Source organism: Gorilla gorilla, chromosome X (assembly GCF_029281585.2).
Source record: "Gorilla gorilla gorilla isolate KB3781 chromosome X, NHGRI_mGorGor1-v2.1_pri, whole genome shotgun sequence".
In the NCBI taxonomy this organism is placed as follows: domain Eukaryota; kingdom Metazoa; phylum Chordata; class Mammalia; order Primates; family Hominidae; genus Gorilla; species Gorilla gorilla.
This window is the reverse complement of record NC_073247.2, coordinates 52,073,000-52,094,543: the sequence shown is the minus strand read 5'-3', so window position 1 is coordinate 52,094,543 and position 21,544 is coordinate 52,073,000. Positions and strand designations below refer to the sequence as shown.

General features: G+C 42.4%; 1 protein-coding gene across 17 annotated transcripts in view; it reads left to right on the top strand.

Annotated features, from left to right (window-relative positions):
* Nucleotides 1–21,544, top strand: part of CASK (calcium/calmodulin dependent serine protein kinase) — a 412,700-nt gene that overhangs the window by 207,459 nt on the left and 183,697 nt on the right. The gene's annotated exons all lie outside the window — the stretch shown is intronic.

The following is a 21,544-nucleotide window of genomic DNA, read 5'->3' as shown; positions in this document are numbered from 1 at the left end:
CGGTGCCACAAAGAAGAATCGAATCAGCACTCCCGCAAAAAGTTTTCTCAGCAAGGCAAATTAACTTCTATAGAAGGGTGCGTCTCACGGGTGGAGCAATGGCGAGAGCACACAGAACAAACGAAAGCAGGGGTTTTTATTCCTAATGCAATGAGTTTCTACTACTGTGTCCTGTCTCCATTGGATGGAGCTGGACCACACAATCGAAACTGGTCTTGGTTGGCTAATTTGAAGTGTGCAGGGAGGGGGTTACACTGGCAGGAAGGGCAGTTTTGGGGGTAAGAGCTGTTATGGCAGGAGGGGTAATTTGCAGAGTGAGTGACTAAGGGCAACGAGCAAGAAGCAGCTGTGGACTATAGACTGGCGGGAAGGTTGTTTACTTCAGTCAGGGGCAAGGAGACATGAAAAACAAGGAAGTTGAGATTGAGAACAAAGAACAAGGGAGTTAACATGCCAAACTTTTGAAGAGAAACTGATTGTATCTGACATTCAGATAGGGTAAGGTTCCATAGGCACAGCAGAACAAGTGGGCTGTTTTTACCACCAGGGAGTATAGCTGCATTTATTGTTAGCCCCAATTTTGCCAGATGGGATAAGGCACAAGCCACCCCTTAGGAGTCCACCCCACAATCAGACCCTTAGGAATTCTGACTCAAAGTTTAAAAACATAGTTACAGTTTCTTACTTAGGAATCGCCCCTGCTTCCAGCACTTGTAGTTGCAGCCCTGGTCCTAGGACCAATGCATCAGGTAGGGGAAATGTAAAAAAAAAGTTGAGGTGATGTGGGAAAGAAAAATAGAGAGTGATCATTATACCAATGTACTCCTCCCTTAGCAAGAAATGCATAGTCATACCAGCATCCTTCCACACCTCCTCTTCCCGGATACCTCAGAAAAGCGGAGAAATCTACTGAGTGGGGAAATTCCCTTAGCCCCACTCATGTTGAATGTGAGCACACACTTGCGAAGGCAAATAAGGCAGCTCTTCGTGCTTTCATCTCCCTCTGTTTTAGACAACCAGTGTTTTCATTGCCTGTTCCACTCTCTATCAAACTGTTACTCTGAGGAAGATATCTCTCTGCCCATTGCTGAACATTATAGGCTATATAATGTGTTCCTGGGTCTGAAGAAGTGACAGCCATCCAAATCTGTGCAATATCTTCTGCTCTAGCTTTTATGGCACTCTGAGCAAACTATTACTCTGAGAAGAATATCTCTGCCCACTGCTAGAACATTATGGGCTGTACCGTGTGTTCTTTGGCCTGAAGAAATGGTGTTCAGCTCTCCAAATATGTGCAATATCTTCTGTTCTGGCTTTTTTATGGTATTCTCATCATTCACATCTTCCACCGGGCAAGCAAAGCCCAGTCCAGAATCAGTGTCTACTCCTGTCAAAACCCATTTGTGGCCTCCCAGGGCTACCAGCATCAGCCTCACTTGCCAGGTTGTTCAGGGCTTTCCCACCAGGGAAATCTGCCTCACAACCATGGGCAATGTCTGTCTCTTTTGCTGGCAGACAGAACAGTTTTTATTGGCATTTTGTGCCTAAGATGGTGCAAAAGAAACATGTCTAAATGCAGCCTATCTCTGCACTGTTGCACTACCCGTTTATCCACTCATTTCACGGACCCAGGTGGCCACTTCAAGGGAGCACCCAGGGTTGTCTGCTTGTGATATCAATCACTTTCTGAACCAGGATCTTTTTTTTTTTTTTTTCAAGTCAGAGTTTTGCTCTTGTCTCCTGGGCTGGAGTGCAATGGCGCAATCTCGGCTTGCTGCAACCTCCGCCTCCTGGGTTCAAGTGATTCTCTTACCTCAGCCTCCCAAGTAGCTGGCATTACAGGTGCGCACCACCATGCCCAGCTAATTATTTTGTATTTTTAGTAGAGACGGGGTTTCGCCATGTCGGCCAGGGTGGTCTCAAACTCCTGACCTCAGGTGATCCACCCACCTTGGCCTCCCAAAGCGCTGGGATTACAGGCATGAGCCACAATGTCCAGCCAAGAAAGGAGCTCTTCTGATGGGCATTGACATGTTCTACTTTAATGCACTCCTCAAATTTCCATAGGGCCATTCTCCATATGGGCATCCCTTTAATAAATAGGCCAGGTTTCCACTGCCCTTCTGCCTGACCATGTGGCCAGGCCACTGAGTCAGTAAAAAAATCAAACACAGGGGCTTTTGCTATTGTTCATTTCTTCAGAATGCAATTCAGCCACCAAGCTAATTTGATCTTACCTTCTTTGATGAAGAGTGGCATCCTTCCAAACAAGATTGTTCACCTTGGAACTGTCATTTACACACCAAGCAACTCTTTGTTGGTCAGTTGAGAGCTGTTTACGGGGCCCTGTCCAAGTGTCAGTAGAATCCCGCAGTTCCTCACACAGTTCCACAGTCAGTCCTAGGGGAAAAGAGGCTCCCTGCATGAGAGTATTTCCTCTTTGCACTTCCCAGGGAGGATGCTCCTGTATAAACCATTTTCATTTTATTATGGAAGTGTTCTGGGCACTGCCATCCCCATTTGAATGTTTCTCTGACATCATGTGAGAAAGCATGGGTATTTCAGGTGTCAAGATCATTTTATGTCCTTCAGTCATAGGGGTTAACTTCAGTTAATGTCCCATAGCAAGGTAGTAAATACCCCCAAGTGGAAATTCTCTACTGCAAAGTCCCAGTAGTTGTCACTGGGAGATGCTCACAGACTTCTGAGTAAGCCCCAGTAAACGCTCACAAAGGGGTAGCAAATGGAGAATTTGTCCCTACTGATATTCCAGCTTCTATTCTACAGATTGTGGGCTTGGGTAATCTTACTGGTTTCCCATTTAGCATGTTCAATTAATATTGCTACAAGGGTGTTTTACAATACAAGGTAAGGGAAACATTCCCCAGTCAGACACAATATCCCCATAAATCAGTCAAGTGAAAGAGATACAACCACTTCATGTAAAGTGTGTTCATATGTACCAACTTACCTTAATTTTCTCAATGCTTACTTTCCTAACTGTAACCTCTGTTACGACTTTACCAACAGGTTTTGAGTTTACAGTACTAGGTAGGGGAAGTGTTCCCCACCCAGACATAATATCCAGTTCCATCAAACATTCAGGTAAAGGAGACATAACTTCTTTACATAAAGCCTGTTTATAAACATTCTAAATCTCGTATTCCTACCAACCCTTACTTTCTGTCCCAGTCCCAGAATTTCTCTTCTTCACTCCCAGACCATTTTACCATTTTCTCCTTAGAAAAAAGCTTTGAATCCCCAGCAGAGGGTTGAGCCAAGGGACCTTGGCCCTTTTGTCAATCTTTGTCTTGATTAACCTGCCTCAACACTGCCCCAAGTAATTGTTGGTCAGCTTTCTCATTGTAATCTCTTCCTCTCATTTTTTCAATTTCTCCTAACTGGGATAAATACACCAAACCTGTTTGGAACCCCTTACCGTTAGGAGAACAGCAGAATCTCCCTACCAACCTTCTATAGTGATGACCTTTGTTTTAACCCCATCAATTTCAACTTTATTCATCCCATTTTTTAATAGCCCTCTAAAGACTCTACCCTGCTTAGATGAGTCCCATGACTCTCCTTTCTTTTTCTCTTAGTTTCACCTCATCAATGTTTTCTTCATTCACCTTATTTCTCAATAACCATTTAAACTTTCCACCTTCCTGGGATGAGTCCTGTGACTCTCCCCTCTGCCTTTCCCCAGTCTCTTGTTAATTACACTCATGTTTCCATTGGTACCCATACAAAAGAGGCTCCCTTAGCCACAGCATTTGTCACGACCTGGGTAATAGGCATATTCAGTCATCATAAAGCCAGTCCCACATGGTCTACATAGGAAGCAAATGAGCTGCTGCTTCAGGGTACACCACTTGGCATTTATAGGTGAAATTGGACAGTGTCCTTCTCAGGGTAAACAGGTCCAGTCCACCACGCTGGCCATTCCCTTGGAAATAACCTCCTGTGTGTCTGGAAATCTACCTTTCCATCTGTGATTGTTCAATAATGAACTGCAGGTCCTACCTCAACCAAACATGCTCTTCCACTCTTGAGCATTTAAAACCAAAGAAACTGCTCTGACAGTTCCTTCACAGTATACCCTCCAGTTTCAATAGTTTATCAGTTTTACCCTTTCCCCACATTGACTACCCTTCTTGATAACCACAGGTTGTGTAACTGCCCAGTGGGTTCATCTTGCCCGCTGTCTAGACAGAGCTGATTTATCAATACAGGGAAATTGCAATAGAAAAAAAGTAATTCACGCAGAACCAGCCGTGTGGGAGAGCGCAGTTTTATTATTACTCACATCAGTCTCCCAGAAGACTCGGGGATCAGAGATTTTAAGGATAATTTGGTGGGTAGTGGGCCTGTGAATCAGGAGTGCTGATTGGTTGGCTCTGGAATGAAATCATAGGGAGTCAAAGCTGTCCTCTCACGCTGATTCAGTTCCTGGGTAGGGGGCCACAGAACTGGTTGGCAGGTCCAAGTGGGGCCATCCAGTTGTTAGAAATGCAAATACCTGAAAAGATATCTCAAAAGGCCAATCTTAGGTTCACGATAGTGATGTAAGTTGCAAATCTTATGACCTCCAGAATAATGGCTGGTAACATTTAGAATTCCAGCACCTCTCATCCGTAGTTGGTGGCTGGTGGCCTTTCATTCGTTTTACAAGAACAGTTTAGCTTTTGGGAAGGGCTATTATTTAAACTATAAATTAAATTCCTTCCCAAGGCTAGTATGGCCTATGCCCATTAATGGACAAGGACAGTTTAGAGGTTAGAAGCAAGATGGAGTTGGTTAGGTCTGATATTTTTCACTGTCATAATTTCCTTAGTTACAGTTTTGCAAAGGCAGTTTCAATCGTAAAGGTACTTCATTGTCCTTGCATAATTTTTTCCTTGGGGGTCAGCTTTGAGGCTAGTGGCCTGGGCTCAGACAGACAAAGTCTAACCTAGCATTCTCCTTTAATTTCATTTAGCTATTAGAGATAAACACCAAAGAATTTAGTATTTCACTTTTTCATATTAGTCTGCATACCCTCATGCAACCAGTGAACCAACTCCCCGGGAGTTGCATCCATCTCTGAATTCCACCAGTAACTTTTACCTTTAGTAGCTGATTGCAGCACAGCTGCAGCTCAAAACAATGGGAAACCACATGGCCACCCAGGAATCAAAGATTCCTCATCTCCCACCTTTTTGACGCAGGATTTTTCTTGGCCACTTTGCCAATCAGGGACCTCCACGGCCAGCAACGCCCCCCTACCTGGCCTTTGCTTGGCCATGGGCCTGCTGAGGCGTCAGGCCCACTCACCCCACCTGTGCTATGGCTTGTACCTGTGTTCAGCAGTTCCCAAGCTCCTGTCCTTATTCACGAAGAATGAGGATACGCTGACAATTTGAAGGGTGAGGATGGGTAGGGAAGAATTTTATTGAGCAGCAGAGCAGCTTTCAGCAGAGAGGGGACACAGGGGTGGCCCCCCCCCCCACCCCTGCAGTTGGGTGGTTTGTCTCTCTCAGTGTGGCTGGGTCCATGGTATTTTATGGATTCAGAATGGGGCGTGTGTGCTGATTGGTTTGTGAGTATGCAGAAAAGGTTAAAGCGAAGACACCACTCAAAGGTGGGCACAACAGTGTAGAAAACCAATTAGGGAAGGGTAGGTATATGTAAAATAGGTGAGGGGCGGGGATCAATCAGAGGAAAGCGCACCAAACAGGAAGACAGGTTCTCAATCCAGTCCATGGATTTACCCGGGACATGTAGGTAGGCTTTAAACTGTCTTCAGCTTGAAGGTCGGTTTCACTGAGGACTCGCCCCTATCTGTCTAGGCATTTTGTCTGCCTCCTGCTGCTGTCACTTTCATTCTTTCTCTTCCCAAACCACATGTTTCTGTGAGCCAAGTCCATTCTAGCAAACCCTACCTCATTGAAACCAATTCATAGTTTGGAAAGAAAACAAAACTCACAAAGTACTTTTCTACTCTTTCAACAACAATTAACACAGATGATTTCTGTGACCAAATGTGTGGGGATTTCTCCCCAACCAACAAGCAAGCAAGCAATTCTGCAGTGGACACCAGCTAGGTGTCCTCTAATTCAGTTATGTTCTGACACTATGTACCTAGAGATAGCATCAGATTCCACAGGTTGAGGGCTTAGTCCCCAAGACTGGCCCCCACCTTTAGATGCCAATGGCTAGCCCCAGGCTGTGTCACCTATGCTTCTGACTGACTAGCTATAAATCAGGGATCCCACGGCTCCCTCTTTGGGCCCAATTAATTTGCTAGAGCGTCTCACAGAACTCAGGGAACCAGTTACATATACCCGTTTATTATAAAGGATACAGATGAAAAGATGCATAATGCTGGGGCACAGAGCTTTCCTGTCCTCTCTGGACAGAGGCACCACCATCTGGGAAACTCCACAAGTTCAGCTATCCAGAAACTCTCCGAACACTGTCCTTTTGGGGTTTTATGGAGGCTTCATTATGTAGGCATGATTGGTTAAACGATTGGCCATTGGAGATTAATTTAACCTTCAGCCCCTCTCCCCTCCTTGGAGGTTGGGGATGGAGCTTAATGTCCCAACCCTCTAATCCTGCCTAGTCTTTCAAGGCTACCAGCCTCATCCTGAAACTACCTAAGGGTTCCAGCCATCAGTCAACCATTAGCATACAAAAAGACATCATTCTGGAGTTTCTAAGGATTTTAGCAGTTGTATGCCTGGAAAGAGGGTTAAAGACCAAATATATATTTTATGGTATCACAGACCTGATCATCAAAGTTTCACTATCCTTCAGCTTTGGCTTTTGGCTTTTCATATAAGCTTGAGTGTGCTGGCTAAACATTGTCTTTTAGGAATGCACAGCATAGAAACTCTAGCGACTTCAGTGGCAGTCATAAGAATTGGAATCATTTCAGGGGTGGTAGTTGAAAAGCAGACAGGAAATTAGCAGGTTTAGGATAGGGGAGAAACTTTAGCATTGAATTACATGAGGCAAAAATATCTTTGAGGGACAAATTTTGAATTTTGACATCTTCAAATCAGTCAAACTTGGTTCATATTATGCTTCAGAACTAACCATTCTTTTCTGTAGATTCTTTAAAAAGCCAAAAGTAGATAAAGATTTCTAAGAATGAAGCAGTTGAGGATAGAATTCCAAAAATAATGCTGTTCCATTGTATCACCCCAGGTACAAAACACACACACACACACACACACACAAAATCTGTACCCTGGGAAACAGTGACTTGGATTGCAGTGAGATTTAGCGAATTTAAAAGGCATCATATATCAGTGCCCAGAATTCTCCACTTCACTCTCTTTCTAGGACCAAGGTTTCCTGGCCATTTTATTACCAATCACTTCTTTTGAATTTCTAGATACAATTGTCTTAAGGTGAAGTCCCCTGCTCCATGTAACTTCCTGTCCTTAATCAAGGGAAAAAAAGAGATAGATGTCAAGGGAAGAGAAAGAAGAATTGAATATCTCATGTCTTCCCTCCTATACCCATTAGTGTCTGTATTCATTTTCTCTTAAGCGCCCCAAGCATGAAAGTCACAGGTTTCTCTGAGAACCACATTTAGAAAATTAATAATAATAAGTGACAGCCACTGATCTGCTTTTATATATATATTCATATAATTTTAGAAATATCTCTGAGATAGATTCTATTATTACTGTCACTTTCTAGATGATGGATGTGGGTCCACAGAGGATAACTTGCCTACAGTGATAAAACTGCTGTATTATAAGGTCTAGATTTGAACCCAGATAGTCTGACTTTAGAGCCCACATTCTTTACTGTTTTATATGGACTCTCATAATATATGATAATACTCAATAGAATCTAGTTTATTGCTTTAAATAAGGAGACCAGCTATCCCCAATGACCAAAAATATATCTCATTTATGTACTTGTTTCCAATTTTCAATCTCGAGATTTATTAACTCCTGCCAACTCTCCACTGTAAAGGTACCCTGTTTTCATTGTAATTGATAAGTAATCTGAAGGTCATATTTTAAGACTCTATGAATATACTGTGTTTCCCTTTCACCCACTGGATTTTAGCATTCTTCGATGATTCTCTTCTTGCCTAAATCAGCTGTTTCCTTGGTGGTGGCATCTTGGTAATCTTTTGGTGAATGGATATATTAGATTTGAAGTAGTCCTTTTAAGACATCTTTTGGTGAATGGATGTATTACATTTGAAGTAGTCCTTTTAAGACATCACTCTAAACAAGTCTTGTTGTTTTATATTATTTCTCAAACAGCACTGTATGTGGCATAGTTTCTAATATTTTCATGTTGCCTCTTCTTCCCTTTCCTCTATCAAAAGCCAGCCTAAAAATGTATGGTTTTAATAAACCTACAAATAAAGTATTGAACTGGGAAGTATAAGTTCTCTAGAGTTCCAGAAATATCTGGAGAAAAAAAAACTGGAAAGAAGAAACCTGCGTTAAATTTTATAATAACACTGAAAAAAGTCTTTAAGAGGGTCACTTTTTTAATAGTGCCTTGGCCAGCAGAGGGCAATATATTACCAGCCCTGGTTAAACCACTTTGCTGACGCATAAACTGCCCACGTTGCACTATTTTCCAGCTAGAAACATAAAGCAATAGAAAAGTTTGGGGATTTTTTGAAGCTCTAATACAACAATAAATTTCTTTTAGTAGCTGAAAACCACTTTACACATGATAGAAAAAAAGTAATTGTATAGACAATGGATTTCTGTCCTTAAGATGAAAGCCCAGTGCCACTCATCTGCCCTTAATAGGGTATGTCCTTTAGGGATAGTTTTTGTTGTGTTTTGTACTAGTGATTATCACAAGAGTTACTTTTGTAAAGTATTCACAACTACAGTTATCCTAGTGGTAGAAAGAAAGTCTTACATTTTAGTATGTGAAAGTTTTTATTACTGTATCTTTTAGTTTTTCTTTAACTTTTTTTAATCATAGAAATTGATGGACATAGTTTTAAAAGTCAAATAACACTGAAAAGCTTGTAATAAAAACATGTTATGTCTATTAATAAATGTAATTTAAAGTATTTTCACCTAATGAAGACAGTATAGGAGAAATCACCTCTATCCTCGACTATAGTCACTTCCTCCTGTCAGTGTAACAACTTACGCTACATATCCCTTCCACTTAAGTGATAATTTTTTTTTTTTTTTTTTTTTGAGATGGAGTCTCGCTCTGTCGCCAGGCTGGACTGCAGTGACACGATCTCGGCTCACTGCAACCTCCAACTCCCTGGTTCAAGAGATTATCCTGCCTCAGCCTCCCGAGTAGCTGGGATTACAGGCACGTGCCACCACGCCCAGCTAATTTTTGTATTTTTAGTAGAGACAGGATTTCACCATATTGGCCAGGATGGTCTCGATCTCCTGACTTCGTGATCCACCAACCTCAGCCTCCCAAAGTGAAGAGATAGCTTATAATAACCATTCCCTCTTTATTCAGCTCTCTTCATCAGGGGGAGCATGTACTTGTTTTTATCTCCTAGAACATGTGGTTTGTTACTAAATCTTCAGCAGCTCCACTACTCCCTGCCCTTCATTGGTTTGGAAGGTACATTTTGTCTCTCTCTCTTTCTCTCTCTCGCTCTCTCATGCACACACACAAAGCTTTCAAGTAAAATAGCTCAAGGCATTGTCTTTTTTGTTAAATTACTATATTTATTGTCATCTTTTTAGAAATCAGTGCTACACATATTCTTCATTTATAATTTTTATGCATCATTTATCTATTGCTGCATACTTAACTACCCCTAGACTTGGTGGCTTAACACAAGAACCATTTATTCACTCTCAATTCTGCAATTTGTTCTAGACTCAGCTGGGTAGTTCTGTTTGTCTCACCTGGTGGTCATTCATGCAGCTTAGTCATCTGTCAGCTCAGCTGAGGCTAGCTGGTTCAACATGGCCTCACTCACGTGTCTGGAGCATCACCTGGAAGAGTTGAGCAGGCTGTGCCCCTCCCTCCATGTGATCTTTCATCCTGGGCTTCTTTACAATGTGATGGTCTCAGGTTCCAAGAGGGCAAAACTGGAAGCTGCAAGGTCTCTTAAGACCTTATTGAAATGTCGTACAATGTCTACCACATTTTATTGGTCAAAGCAAGTCTTAATACCTGCCCAGATTCAACTGGGAAAGTAGACTCCACCTCTGGATGAGAAGAGTGGCCAGGAATTGGGGGCAATTTTTAATCTAACACATTTCCTTGGATGTGCTTTCAACTTTAATGTTCTAACTAGACTTGTTATATTTTCTCCTTGAAATGCAGTGAATTGGCTCTTTCTTTAGGGATTACTATAGTATGTGTATCTCAGAGTTCATAGTTTCCTGGGTAATATTCCTAAAAGAAAAGGGAATTTTGCTTTGTGAGAGATACCCACCCTGTCCCACTTTGGTCTTGGAGCTGTCATGTTGTTTTGGTTGTTTCTTGTATTAAAAGGTATATTCAGTGTGCCATGAATCCAGCTGGGTACAGTGGCACTTGCCTGTGGTCCCTACTACGTGGGAGACTGAGGCAGGAAAATCGCTTGAGCCCAGGAGTTTGAGGCTACAGTGAACTATGATCGTGCCACTGCACTCCAGCCTAGGTGACAGAGTGGGACTGTGTCTCTAAAAAAAGTATATGTGTATATGTATATATAATATGCTATGAATCCATGATGTTTTCTTTGTGCTTTTTATCTTCTATAAATCCTCTCCTTTTACCTTCTCTTTCCAGAATATTAATCTAACTTTTCAGTAAAACCAGAAGAAAAGTCTGTTGCTCTTGCTTCCCAATAGCTAGTTTGATCCTGAGAGCTGGATAAGTTCATTGACATCTTCAATACCAGAGCTTAAAAGGATGTAGAAAGATGATTAGTCTAGCATGGTGGGGTAGCTTTCCCTCCTACCATGCTTATTCCCTCCTACCATTATTCAAGGTTTCGTTATTTTCAGGATCATAAATGTCAAACTACTGGGCCATGAGACTTGCATTCACTTACTTAGCTGCATCCTCTCCCTACTTGCCACATCTTTTTGGAACCCTGTAATCAGTCCCCACAAGAGCTGACCCTGTGTGTTCCTGTGTTTTTCAAGTTTCACTAGCCACAAAGGGGAACTGAATATGAACATGCATGCAAACCTCACCAGTTCCCTTTGCAGCCAGCTGAAAGTTGTTTTTCATGTAGAGGAAACAGCGTTTTTCTTTTGAGAACAAACTGAATTTCCATACAAATATGAAGTATTTCATCTTCTGACAGATCAGAGGACCCAAGAGAAGAGGGCACCAAATTGTGAGAAAGGCCATTAAAAGAGAAACTAGGAAAACAAAGAGACAAACTGAATTGGGGAAGAGAGAGGTGCTGCTGAGTACAGGAAAAGAAAAAAGCAGACCACGGGGAGGGGTGCCGGGGTGCTAGAAAGTCTCAATAAGTAATGGCACACAGGACAAGGCAGGAAATGTAGGAAGGAACTGTCTGTAAAGGGCCTATAATAGCTATGCCAGCAGTATTAATGGAAGGCATTAAGAACTTTTGGTTTAGAAATTTGCTGTTGGACAAAATTTCAAAATATACCATATTTGCATGATTACTGGGCCTGCCTGAGTTCATGCTATGGAGCCAGGTTTAGATGAAGGTGCCTTGTCCTCATTTCAGAATGCAATATGGTGACCTGTTTGGTGTCTCTGATTACACGGAGGAAAACCAAGAATCAGATATGTATTAACATCTCTTCTAATTTTTTTTTTTTAGAAGATCTCTGTCACCCAGGCTTGAGTGCAGTAACATGATCGTAGTTCACTGTAGCCTCAAACTCCTGGGCTCAAGTGATCCTCCCACCTCAGTCTCCTGAGTAGCTGGGACTACATGCACATGCCACCATGCCCAGTTAATTTTTTAATATTTTGTAGAGACTGCTTCGCTATGTTGCCCAGGCTGGTCTGGAACTCCTGAGCTCAAGCAATCCTCCCACCTCAGCCTCCCAGAATGCTGGGATTACAGGCATGAGCCACTGTGCCTGGCCCAACATTTCTTCTAATGGCATCCTGCCAGGTGCCCTCACACTCTCCTCCTTACTTGCTCAAGTTTCAGAGTATGGTTCTGATTAGCATAAAATACAATGGATCTGTTACCTCTCCTGTCCTGGACATTGCTATTCTTAGTGAAAGCTGAGGCTGAATAAAATAACTCTTTCTGAGTTACTTCCGCCACCTCCCTTGATCCAGATCAACTTCCACTATGTATCTTCCTAGTTCTGATGTTTACCCTCAGCTTCTAGCCATTCCATTTTATGTATTTTCTCTGCCTTTCCCTTGGCATTTGGGTATTTAGATACCATATATTGCATGTTTCTACTTGGCCAGGTACATTTATTTACTCATTGAGTCCTCATAACAACCCTATGAGTTAGGTACTACTATAATTCCTGTTTTCTTAGTAGAGGAAATAGAGCTTACCCAATGTTACATTGTAAGTGATGGCAGCAGAAATAACTCAGGCAGTCTGACTGCATCATTCACCCTTTTAACCAGTCTTTTATGCTGCCTCTCAGTTTGTTATTTAATAATGCTTAATATTATTGGGATAAGAAAACCTATTGGATTCAGCCTTACCATAATTCTTGCCATGGCCTTAACGATGGGACCATAATAATCCATATACATTGGCCAAGATCAATCCCCTGGACTGTGTTGGATGGGCAATACCAACATTTTTCTAGCACTTTTTTTTCTTCTAATTTTCCCTCATCCCCTAGTGAACAGCCAATTGTTTCTGTAGATATGCTAATGCATTTAATCAGGTCATCTCCTGGTCTAAGAGACTTTCTGTCTCTGAAGTTATTTTACATATTTGTACTCAGGTATTTGGATTTTGTAGTTGAACTCTTAGAAAACATTTCTATTTTCATGTTCTCAAGGAACACCTGATTTCGACTCCGCTATACTATTTATAACTGAAATACCAAGCTATCTAATTATAAGATAATTTCATCTGCAAGTTCTTTAGCTTGGTCCTTGAGGAATGCATAAGGGCCAGTGTTTATTTCAATTTATTGATTAGAAAATTTTTTAGCTTTGCTTCTAGTGTCTGACAAAAGAAACCATAAGCAAAGTAAAAGACAAGTGCATAGTGTTAGAAGTTATTTGCAAACTATATAAATAACAAAGGATTTAGAACCCAGAATATATAAAGAACTACTTCAACAATTTTTTAAAAAGAAAAAGGAAAAAAAAAGATAAGCAACTCATTAGGGGAAAAGGGAGGGGGAGGGGTATAGATATGAATAGGCCATTCACCCAAGAAGAAAACTGAATGAGCAAAAAGTATATGAAATGATGCTTCATTTCACTAGTAATCAGGGAAGTGCAAATTAAAACCACAATGCGATACCATTTCATACCTACCAGATTGGCAAAAATTAGTAAATCTGATAAAACCAAGTGTTGGTAAGGTTGTGGGTAAACAGGAACTCATTTCTGCCTTGTAGTGAGATGGGCATATAAATTGGTAAAATCACTTTGGAAAGCAATTTGTCAAAGCTGAGATAAGCTGAAAATGTACATACCCTTACAACCAAGCATTTCTGCTTTTAGGTGTTAGCCATAAACTTCACACATGGGCATTGGGTATACAAAAGACTTCACTTGAGCATGGTTTCAATTAGTGGAAAAAGTGGAAACCACCAAATTGCCCATTGTTAGGGGAAATGGAGAAATGAACCGTTGTTTATTCATGCAGTAAAACACTACATCAGTGAAAATGAATGAACAAGACCTACATGAGTCTACATAGATAAACAAAATTTGAGTGAAAAGAGTTACAAAGAATGTAATAGTAAGATACCATTTGTGTAAATTTTTAAAAGAAAAAGTGCATATTGTTATGCATATGTATGTTGTAAAAGCACAAAAATATACGTCAGAGTGATATACACCAACTTCAGGAAAGAGGTTTCCTCAGGGAAGGATGTGAAGTGAGCTTTAATATATCTAACATTTTGGATGATGTATATGGGTATGAAAAAACTTTTAAGTAAAACCAAAACGTTAACATCTTTTCAATTGGGGTGATGGGTACTTAGCTGCCTGTTATGTTGTGTTTTTCCATTTTTGTATGTTTGAAACGTTTTATAACTAAAAACTATTTATATGTGAAATTACCAAAAAAGAGTATAAGTGTAACAGTTAACTGTTGCTCCCAAAAAACTTGCATGACTTATTAAAGCAAAAAGAGATTCCCTGTATCATCAACACCTGTATCCAAACCATAATTAGAAGGCCTTTCCATCTTCTGATGGTTCTTTATGCATTTCATGGGCCAGAAGCAAAACTAATAAGGGTAGGATGCTCTAATTTGATTCCATTTTTTTTCTTCTATTCAACCTGTATGAGTTTGTTCTGGATTATCGTACATGTTTCAGAGAGAGCTTCCAGAGTATATAAATGTGTGATGGTTAGAAGACTAGTTTTAAAGATTGTTTTTTGTTTTTGTTTTTGTTTTTGTTTTGAGACAGAGTCTCACTCTTTCATCAGGCTGGAGTGCAGTGGTGCAATCTCAGCTCACTGCAACCTCCACCTGCCGGGTTCAAGCGATTCTCCTGCCTCAGCCTCCCGAGTAGCTGGGACTACAGGTGCGTGCCACCACACCCAGCTAATTTTTGTATTTTTAGTAGAGATGGGGTTTCACCATGTTGGCCAGGATGGTGTCGATCTCTTGACCTCGTGATCTGCCCGCCTTGGCCTCCCAAAGTGCTGGGATTACAGGCGTGAGCTACCATGCCTGGCAAAGATTTTGTTTCTTTGACATCACACAATTATGATGAGTGGTAAGCAGAAATTTTTGCCCCCAATACATATTAATGGCAATTTATGTTTTTTTATTTTATTTTAATTTATTAATTTATTTATGTTTTTGAGACAAAGTTTTGCTCTTGTTGCCCAGGCTGGAGTACAATGGCACAATCTCGGCTCACCACAACCTCCGCCTCCCGGGTTCAAGCGATTCTCCTGCCTCAGCCTCCCGAGTAGCTGGGATTACAGGCATGCGCCACCACGCCTGGCTAATTTTGTATTTTTAGTAGAGACGGGGTTTCTCCATGTTGGTCAGGCTGGTCTTGAACTCCTGACCTCAGGTGATCCACCCGCCTTGGCCTCCCAAAGTGCTGGGATTACAGGCGTGAGCCACCGTGCCCGGCAAAGATTTTGTTTTTTTGACATCATACAATTTTGATGAGTAGTAAGCAGAAATTTTTACCCCCAATACATATTAATGGCAATTTATGTTTTTTAAAATAAAAGACATCTCAGCAATCACCATCGTGCTTGGACAGAACTAAACAAAAGTGAAAAGCATTAGCAGAGACAATGTCAGTAGAATGGAAGTCTACCAACTTGCATCCCTACATATGTAAAATACAATTGCTGCTTACATCACAATGCCATGAAGATTAACTGATGATAATGCATGGGAAGCACCTAGAACAGTGAAGGGCACATAAATAAACAAATGTTACTTTGCTTCCCATTCCCTTGCACGTCAACTTGAAGTGGGGAAATAAAAGGAAAAATAGAAGTTTCGAACAAACTTAACTACCTCCTTTCCAGTTCTGTGCTCACTGTTACCATCCCCAACCAGCTCTCCAAGTCTTCATCTGAAAACATGGACTAACTGAGGCACTATGGCAGCCACTCAGCTGGGCCATATAGCTATGACAGAGGACACTACATCATCCAACATGGGAATGCTGCATAGTTTATCTCTCGTCTGAGTTGACATAATTCAGATTATATTCTGAGTTTCAAATCTTTTCTTCTGATTAAAAATACTCCTACAAGCTTCTTTACAAGTGAAGTTTGTTTGTTGGTGGCTGAAATAAAAGGCTCTCCAGTAAATGTCATATCTGTTATGAATATTTTTCATGCTTTGTACTTTTGCTTCAGTTTTTATGGTTTGGGACAAAGAATCTAAATTTTTAAGTCAAATCTATGAATTTTTCCCTATAGTTATTTCTATTATTTTGTTTGAAAGTTCTTTCCCATCTACAGATGAACTAGTCATTTTTTAATCTTTTATGATCTCATTATTTACACTTAATTCTTGCGTGTTCTTATAAATTTTGGGGTATGATAAAAGGTAAGGCTGTAAATTGGCCTTTTATTTTAAATAGGCACAGCACTATTATTTATTAATCCATCCCTTCCTTCCTGATGCTTTTTGTGATGTTTCCTTTATATGCAGTGATTTTCTCTGAGGGAGGAGAATGTATGGGGGTCACCTGAACTTTGCAAAAACACACTTAACCCCACCTTTGCAAGATTCCAGCACATCTTGACTAACAGGATCTTTTTTTTTTTTTTTTTTTTTTTTGAGACAGAGTCTCACTCTGTCGCCCAGGTTGGAGTGCAGTGGTGCAGTCTCAGTGGGGCATGGTGGCTCACGCCTGTAATCCCAGCACTTTGGAAGGCAAAGGCGGGCGGATCACCTGAGGTCAGGAGTTCCAGACCAGCCTGGCCAACATGGCAAAACCCTGTCTCCACTAAAAATACAAAAATTAGCCAGGCATGGTGGCACGCACCTGTAATCCCAGCTACTCCAAAGGCTGAGGCAGAAGAATTGCTTGAACCCAGGAGGCAGAGGTTGCAGTGAGCCAAGATTGCACCACTGCACTCCAGCCTGGGTGACAGAGTGAGACCCTGTCTCAAAAAAAAAAAAAAAAGTCATATACGTATTTTGTACTTTTCTCATATATCATCTAGGATCTGCTTAGACATGTGTATTCAGTTCCACAGATAAGTTTATCCTTGTGTCTGCTCCCCAGTGTTATCCTTACTGAAGGATAAGAATATATTTTAATATCTGATAAAGTATTATATTTTGAAAACCTAAAAAATAATTAGCCCATTAACATGTTGCTGCAGCATCCAGGTTGCTTGTTGGGAGAACTCTCTTCATATTGCTTTTCTTTTGTGGGGTAACTTTCAGTAAGTCTTTCGTTCAAATAGTTATATTACCTCTACTTTTATGTCAGCAGAAATAAAGAATCCATTTTTTAAAGTTGAAAATAAAATATACTGGAAGAGAATTGTCTTTTTCTACTGACCTAATCTTGGAAATTCAACCACCGTCAAACCTGGCTCTATACAGCATACTTTTCTAAAACTAACAGCAGTATTCAACACTGAGGTCTCACTCTGACAGCCAGACAATTCATTTTGCCCATATTTGGTTTTGCATGTATGAGATGTTATTTAGAAAGCTGTTCTGAAGGTCTTTGCAAGGTAAAGATACGTATATACTTCTGAATTTCCTTTTCCTGTATGCTTCTAGAACTAAACCTTGGGTTAGGAGAGGTAGGAACTGTTTCCTGCTTGCAAATACTAATGCTTAGTAAGAAATGAAAGATTATATGTCATAAGTAGCCTTAACTTTGGTAAGTCAGTAGCATATTTTTTCTAAAAATTTAGAAACCTTCTCAGGATTCAAGTTACTCTAAGGCATGTTATCAGATTTCTCTCAGTAAGCAATCTGTTATAAATAGACAGATTGATTTATATCAAAATGTATTTTATTCCAAATAATATAGCAATAATTAATTGAGTATACTTTAAAATTTTCTTAAGAATGCCATTGTGCAGAGCTTTATAGTAATCATCTAGTATAATGAGACAGCTTCTAGAACTATGAGTGTATTTATATTCATTTTAATGTTCCTTAAAAGTGATAATAATTGATAATATAATTTCACCAAACTGTATACAATGAGATATGTAAGATGTTTACCAGTAATGTAAAATAAATTTTTAAGTTTGAGGACATGAAGGAAAATAGAAGTTTTCATAACTTAAAACCATACAAACAGAAATGCTAAATTTCATTTAGATGGTATGTGTTAACATTGTCAGGGCAAAGTAATTAATATAATTTTGTCACCTTTTTCTGACCCTCTAATTTTTCTGCAAATTTCAGTATTTATCCTCAGATATCACTTATTTTTAAAATATACTTTCGCTTTGACTTATTCTTTTTTTTTTTGAAATATTTTATTTATTTATTTATTTATTGATCATTCTTGGGTGTTTCTCGCAGAGGGGGATTTGGCAGGGTCATAGGACAATAGTGGAGGGAAGGTCAGCAGATAAACAAGTGAACAAAGGTCTCTGGTTTTCCTAGGCAGAGGACCCTGCGGCCTTCCGCAGAGTTTGTGTCCCTGGGTACTTAAGATTAGGGAGTGGTGATGACTCTTAACGAGCATGCTGCCTTCAAGCATCTGTTTAACAAAGCACATCTTGCACCGCCCTTAATCCATTTAACCCTGAGTGGACACAGCACATGTTTCAGAGAGCACAGGGTTGAGGGTAAGGTCACAGATCAACAGGATCCCAAGGCAGAAGAATTTTTCTTGGTACAGAACAAAATGAAAAGTCTCCCATGTCTACTTCTCTCCACACAGACCCGGCAACTGTCCGATTTCTCAATCTTTTCCCCACCCTTCCCGCCTTTCTATTCCACAAAACCGCCATTGTCATCATGGCCCGTCCCCAATGAGCCGCTGGGTACACCTCCCAGACGGGGCGGCTGGCTGGGCAGAGGGGCTCCTCACTTCCCAGTAGGGGCGGCCGGGCAGAAGCGCCCCTCACCTCCCGGATGGGGCGGCTGGCCGGGCGGGGGGCTGACCCCCCCACCTCCCTCCCGGACCGGGCGGCTGGCCGGGCAGAGGGGCTCCTCACTTCCCAGTAGGGGCGGCAGGGCAGAGGTGTCCCTCACCTCCTGGACGGGGCGGCTGGCCGGACGGGGGGCTGACCCCCCCACCTCCCTCCCGGACGGGGCGGTTGGCTGGGCGGGGGGCTGTCCCCCCCACCTCCCTCCCGGACGGGGCGGCTGGCCAGGCGGGGGGCTGACCCCCCCACCCCCCTCCCGGACGGGGCGGCTGGTCAGGCGGGGGGCTGACCCCCCCACCTCCCTCCCGGACGGGGCGGTTGGCCGGGTGGGGGGCTGACCCCCACCTCCCTCCCGGACGGGGTGGCTGCCGGGCAGAGACGCTCCTCACTTCCCAGACGGGGTGGCTGCCGGACGGAGGGGCTCCTCACTTCTCAGATGGGGCGGCTGCTGGGCGGAGGGGCTCCTCACTTCTCAGATGGGGCGGTTGCCAGGCAGAGGGTCTCCTCACTTCTCAGACAGGGCGGCCGGGCAGAGACGCTCCTCACCTCCCAGACGGGGTCGCGGCCGGGTAGAGGCGCTCCTCACATCCCAGACGGGGCGGCGGGGCAGAGGTGCTCCCCACATCTCAGACGATGGGCGGCCGGGCAGAGACGCTCCTCACTTCCTAGATGGGATGGCGGCGGGGAAGAGGCGCTCCTCGCTTCCTAGATGGGATGGCGGCCGGGCAGAGACGCTCCTCACTTTCCAGACTGGGCAGCCAGGCAGAGGGGCTCCTCACATCCCAGACGATGGGCGGCCAGGCAGAGACGCTCCTCACTTCTCAGACGGGGTGGCGGCCGGGCAGAGGCTGTAATCTCGGCTGTTTGGGAGGCCAAGGCAGGCGGCTGAGAGGTGGTTGTAGCGAGCCGAGATCACGCCACTGCACTCCAGCCTGGGCACCATTGAGCACTGAGTGAACGAGACTCCGTCTGCAATCCCGGCACCTCGGGAGGCCGAGGCTGGCGGATCACTCGCGGTTAGGAGCTGGAGACCAGCCCAGCCAACACAGCGAAACCCCGTCTCCACCAAAAAAAATACGAAAACCAGTCAGGCTGAGGCAGGAGAATCAGGCAGGGAGGTTGCAGTGAGCCGAGATGGCAGCAGTATAGTCCAGCTTCGGCTCGGCATGAGAGGGAGAGGGAGAGGGAGAGGGTAGAGGCAGAGGGAGAGGGAGAGGGAGAGGGAGTGACTTATTCTTTATTCAGTTAATTATATTTGTGGGCACTTATTGAAATATAGTTAACTGGCCGGGCGCGGTGGCTCATGCCTGTAATCCCAGCACTTTGGGAGGCCAAGGTGGGTGGATCACCTGAGGTCAGGAGTTCGAGACCAGCCTGGCCAACATGGTGAAATCCCGTCTCTACTAAAAATACAAAACAGCCGGTCATGGTGGCAGGCGCCTGTAATCCTAGCTACCCGGGAGGCTGAAGCAGGAGAATCACTTGAACCCGGGAGGCAGAGGTTGCAGTGAGCTAAGATCACGCCACTGTACTCCAACCTGGGCAACAGAGTGAGACTCCATCTCAAAAAATATATCTATATATAGTTAACTGAGCACTGTATACAAGCCAAATCTCATTAAAATAAACTCAGTTCTGATCAAAATCTTCATGGTCATTCACATTGATTTCTCAGCCAATGGCCTACCTTAAGTTTTAAGAAGTATTCTGACTCTAAAAAAATTTTATACACCATGATAGAAACTTTCAGATGAGTCCTTGGAGTTTGTCCTAAGATGCTTTTACATAAATTCAGTTAATAACATTCAGGTTCTGTGTATGACCAAAGAACTGGACAAATGCTGGCCAAACTTTCAAGAATGTTTGCCTAATGACACCCCCTAGATTGCAACTGTATGGTGTTCTATACAGCTGTATTCAAATGGACTAGGAAAAAAGCTAATTACTCCCAACTTTTTTTCTTGTAAGCACCCCTTCCTTCCCTTTCTCCCTATCTTATTCATCCATCCATTCTTAATTATTCAACAAATGTGTATTGATCTCCTATAGCCAAGAAACGTACTAAGCTCCAGGGAGGCAATGACGAACAAGACTAAGACCGCTTTCTTTTAGAGCTTGCTGTCCTGTTATTTTTTAATGTACATGAAAATTGCAGAGTTTGCTCCTTTTAATTCTAATTTGCAGGTTTTTATTGTTGCAATGTATTTCAAATACCCAGGAGTTTACCAAAAATAATATAATCACGTGCCGACTACCTAGATTTAAGACATTAACATTTTGCCATATTTGCTTCAAGTTTCTCCAGATATAACCATTAACTTTAAGTTGGTATGTATCTTGTATATATTACCATACATGTTTTGTATCTTTATTGTATATGTATTGATCCATAAGAATGTGGTATTGTTTTCTACCAGGCGCGGTGGCTCACGCCTGTAATCCCAGCACTTTGGGAGGCTAAGGCAGGTGGATCACCCTGAGGTCAGGAGTTCGAGACCAGCCTGGCCAACATATGAAACCCCGTCTCTACTAAAAATCCAAAAAGTAGCCGGGCGTGGTGGCATGCGCCTGTAATCCCAGCTACTCGGGAGGCTGAGACAGGAGAATTGCTTGAACCTGGGAGGTGGAGGTTGCAGTGAGCCAAGATCGTGCCACTGCACTCCAGCCTGGGCAATAAGAGTGAAACTCTGTCTCAAAAAAAAAAAGAATGTGGTATTGTTTTATGTTTTTATATTTTACATAAATGATTTCATGCAGTACATACCCTTTTGCAATTTTGTGGGGTTTTTTTACTCAACATTATATTTGAGATATACCCGTGTTTATGCATGTGAGTGTAGTTCATTTCATTGCATCGCTACATGATATTCCATTTCGTGAGTAAACC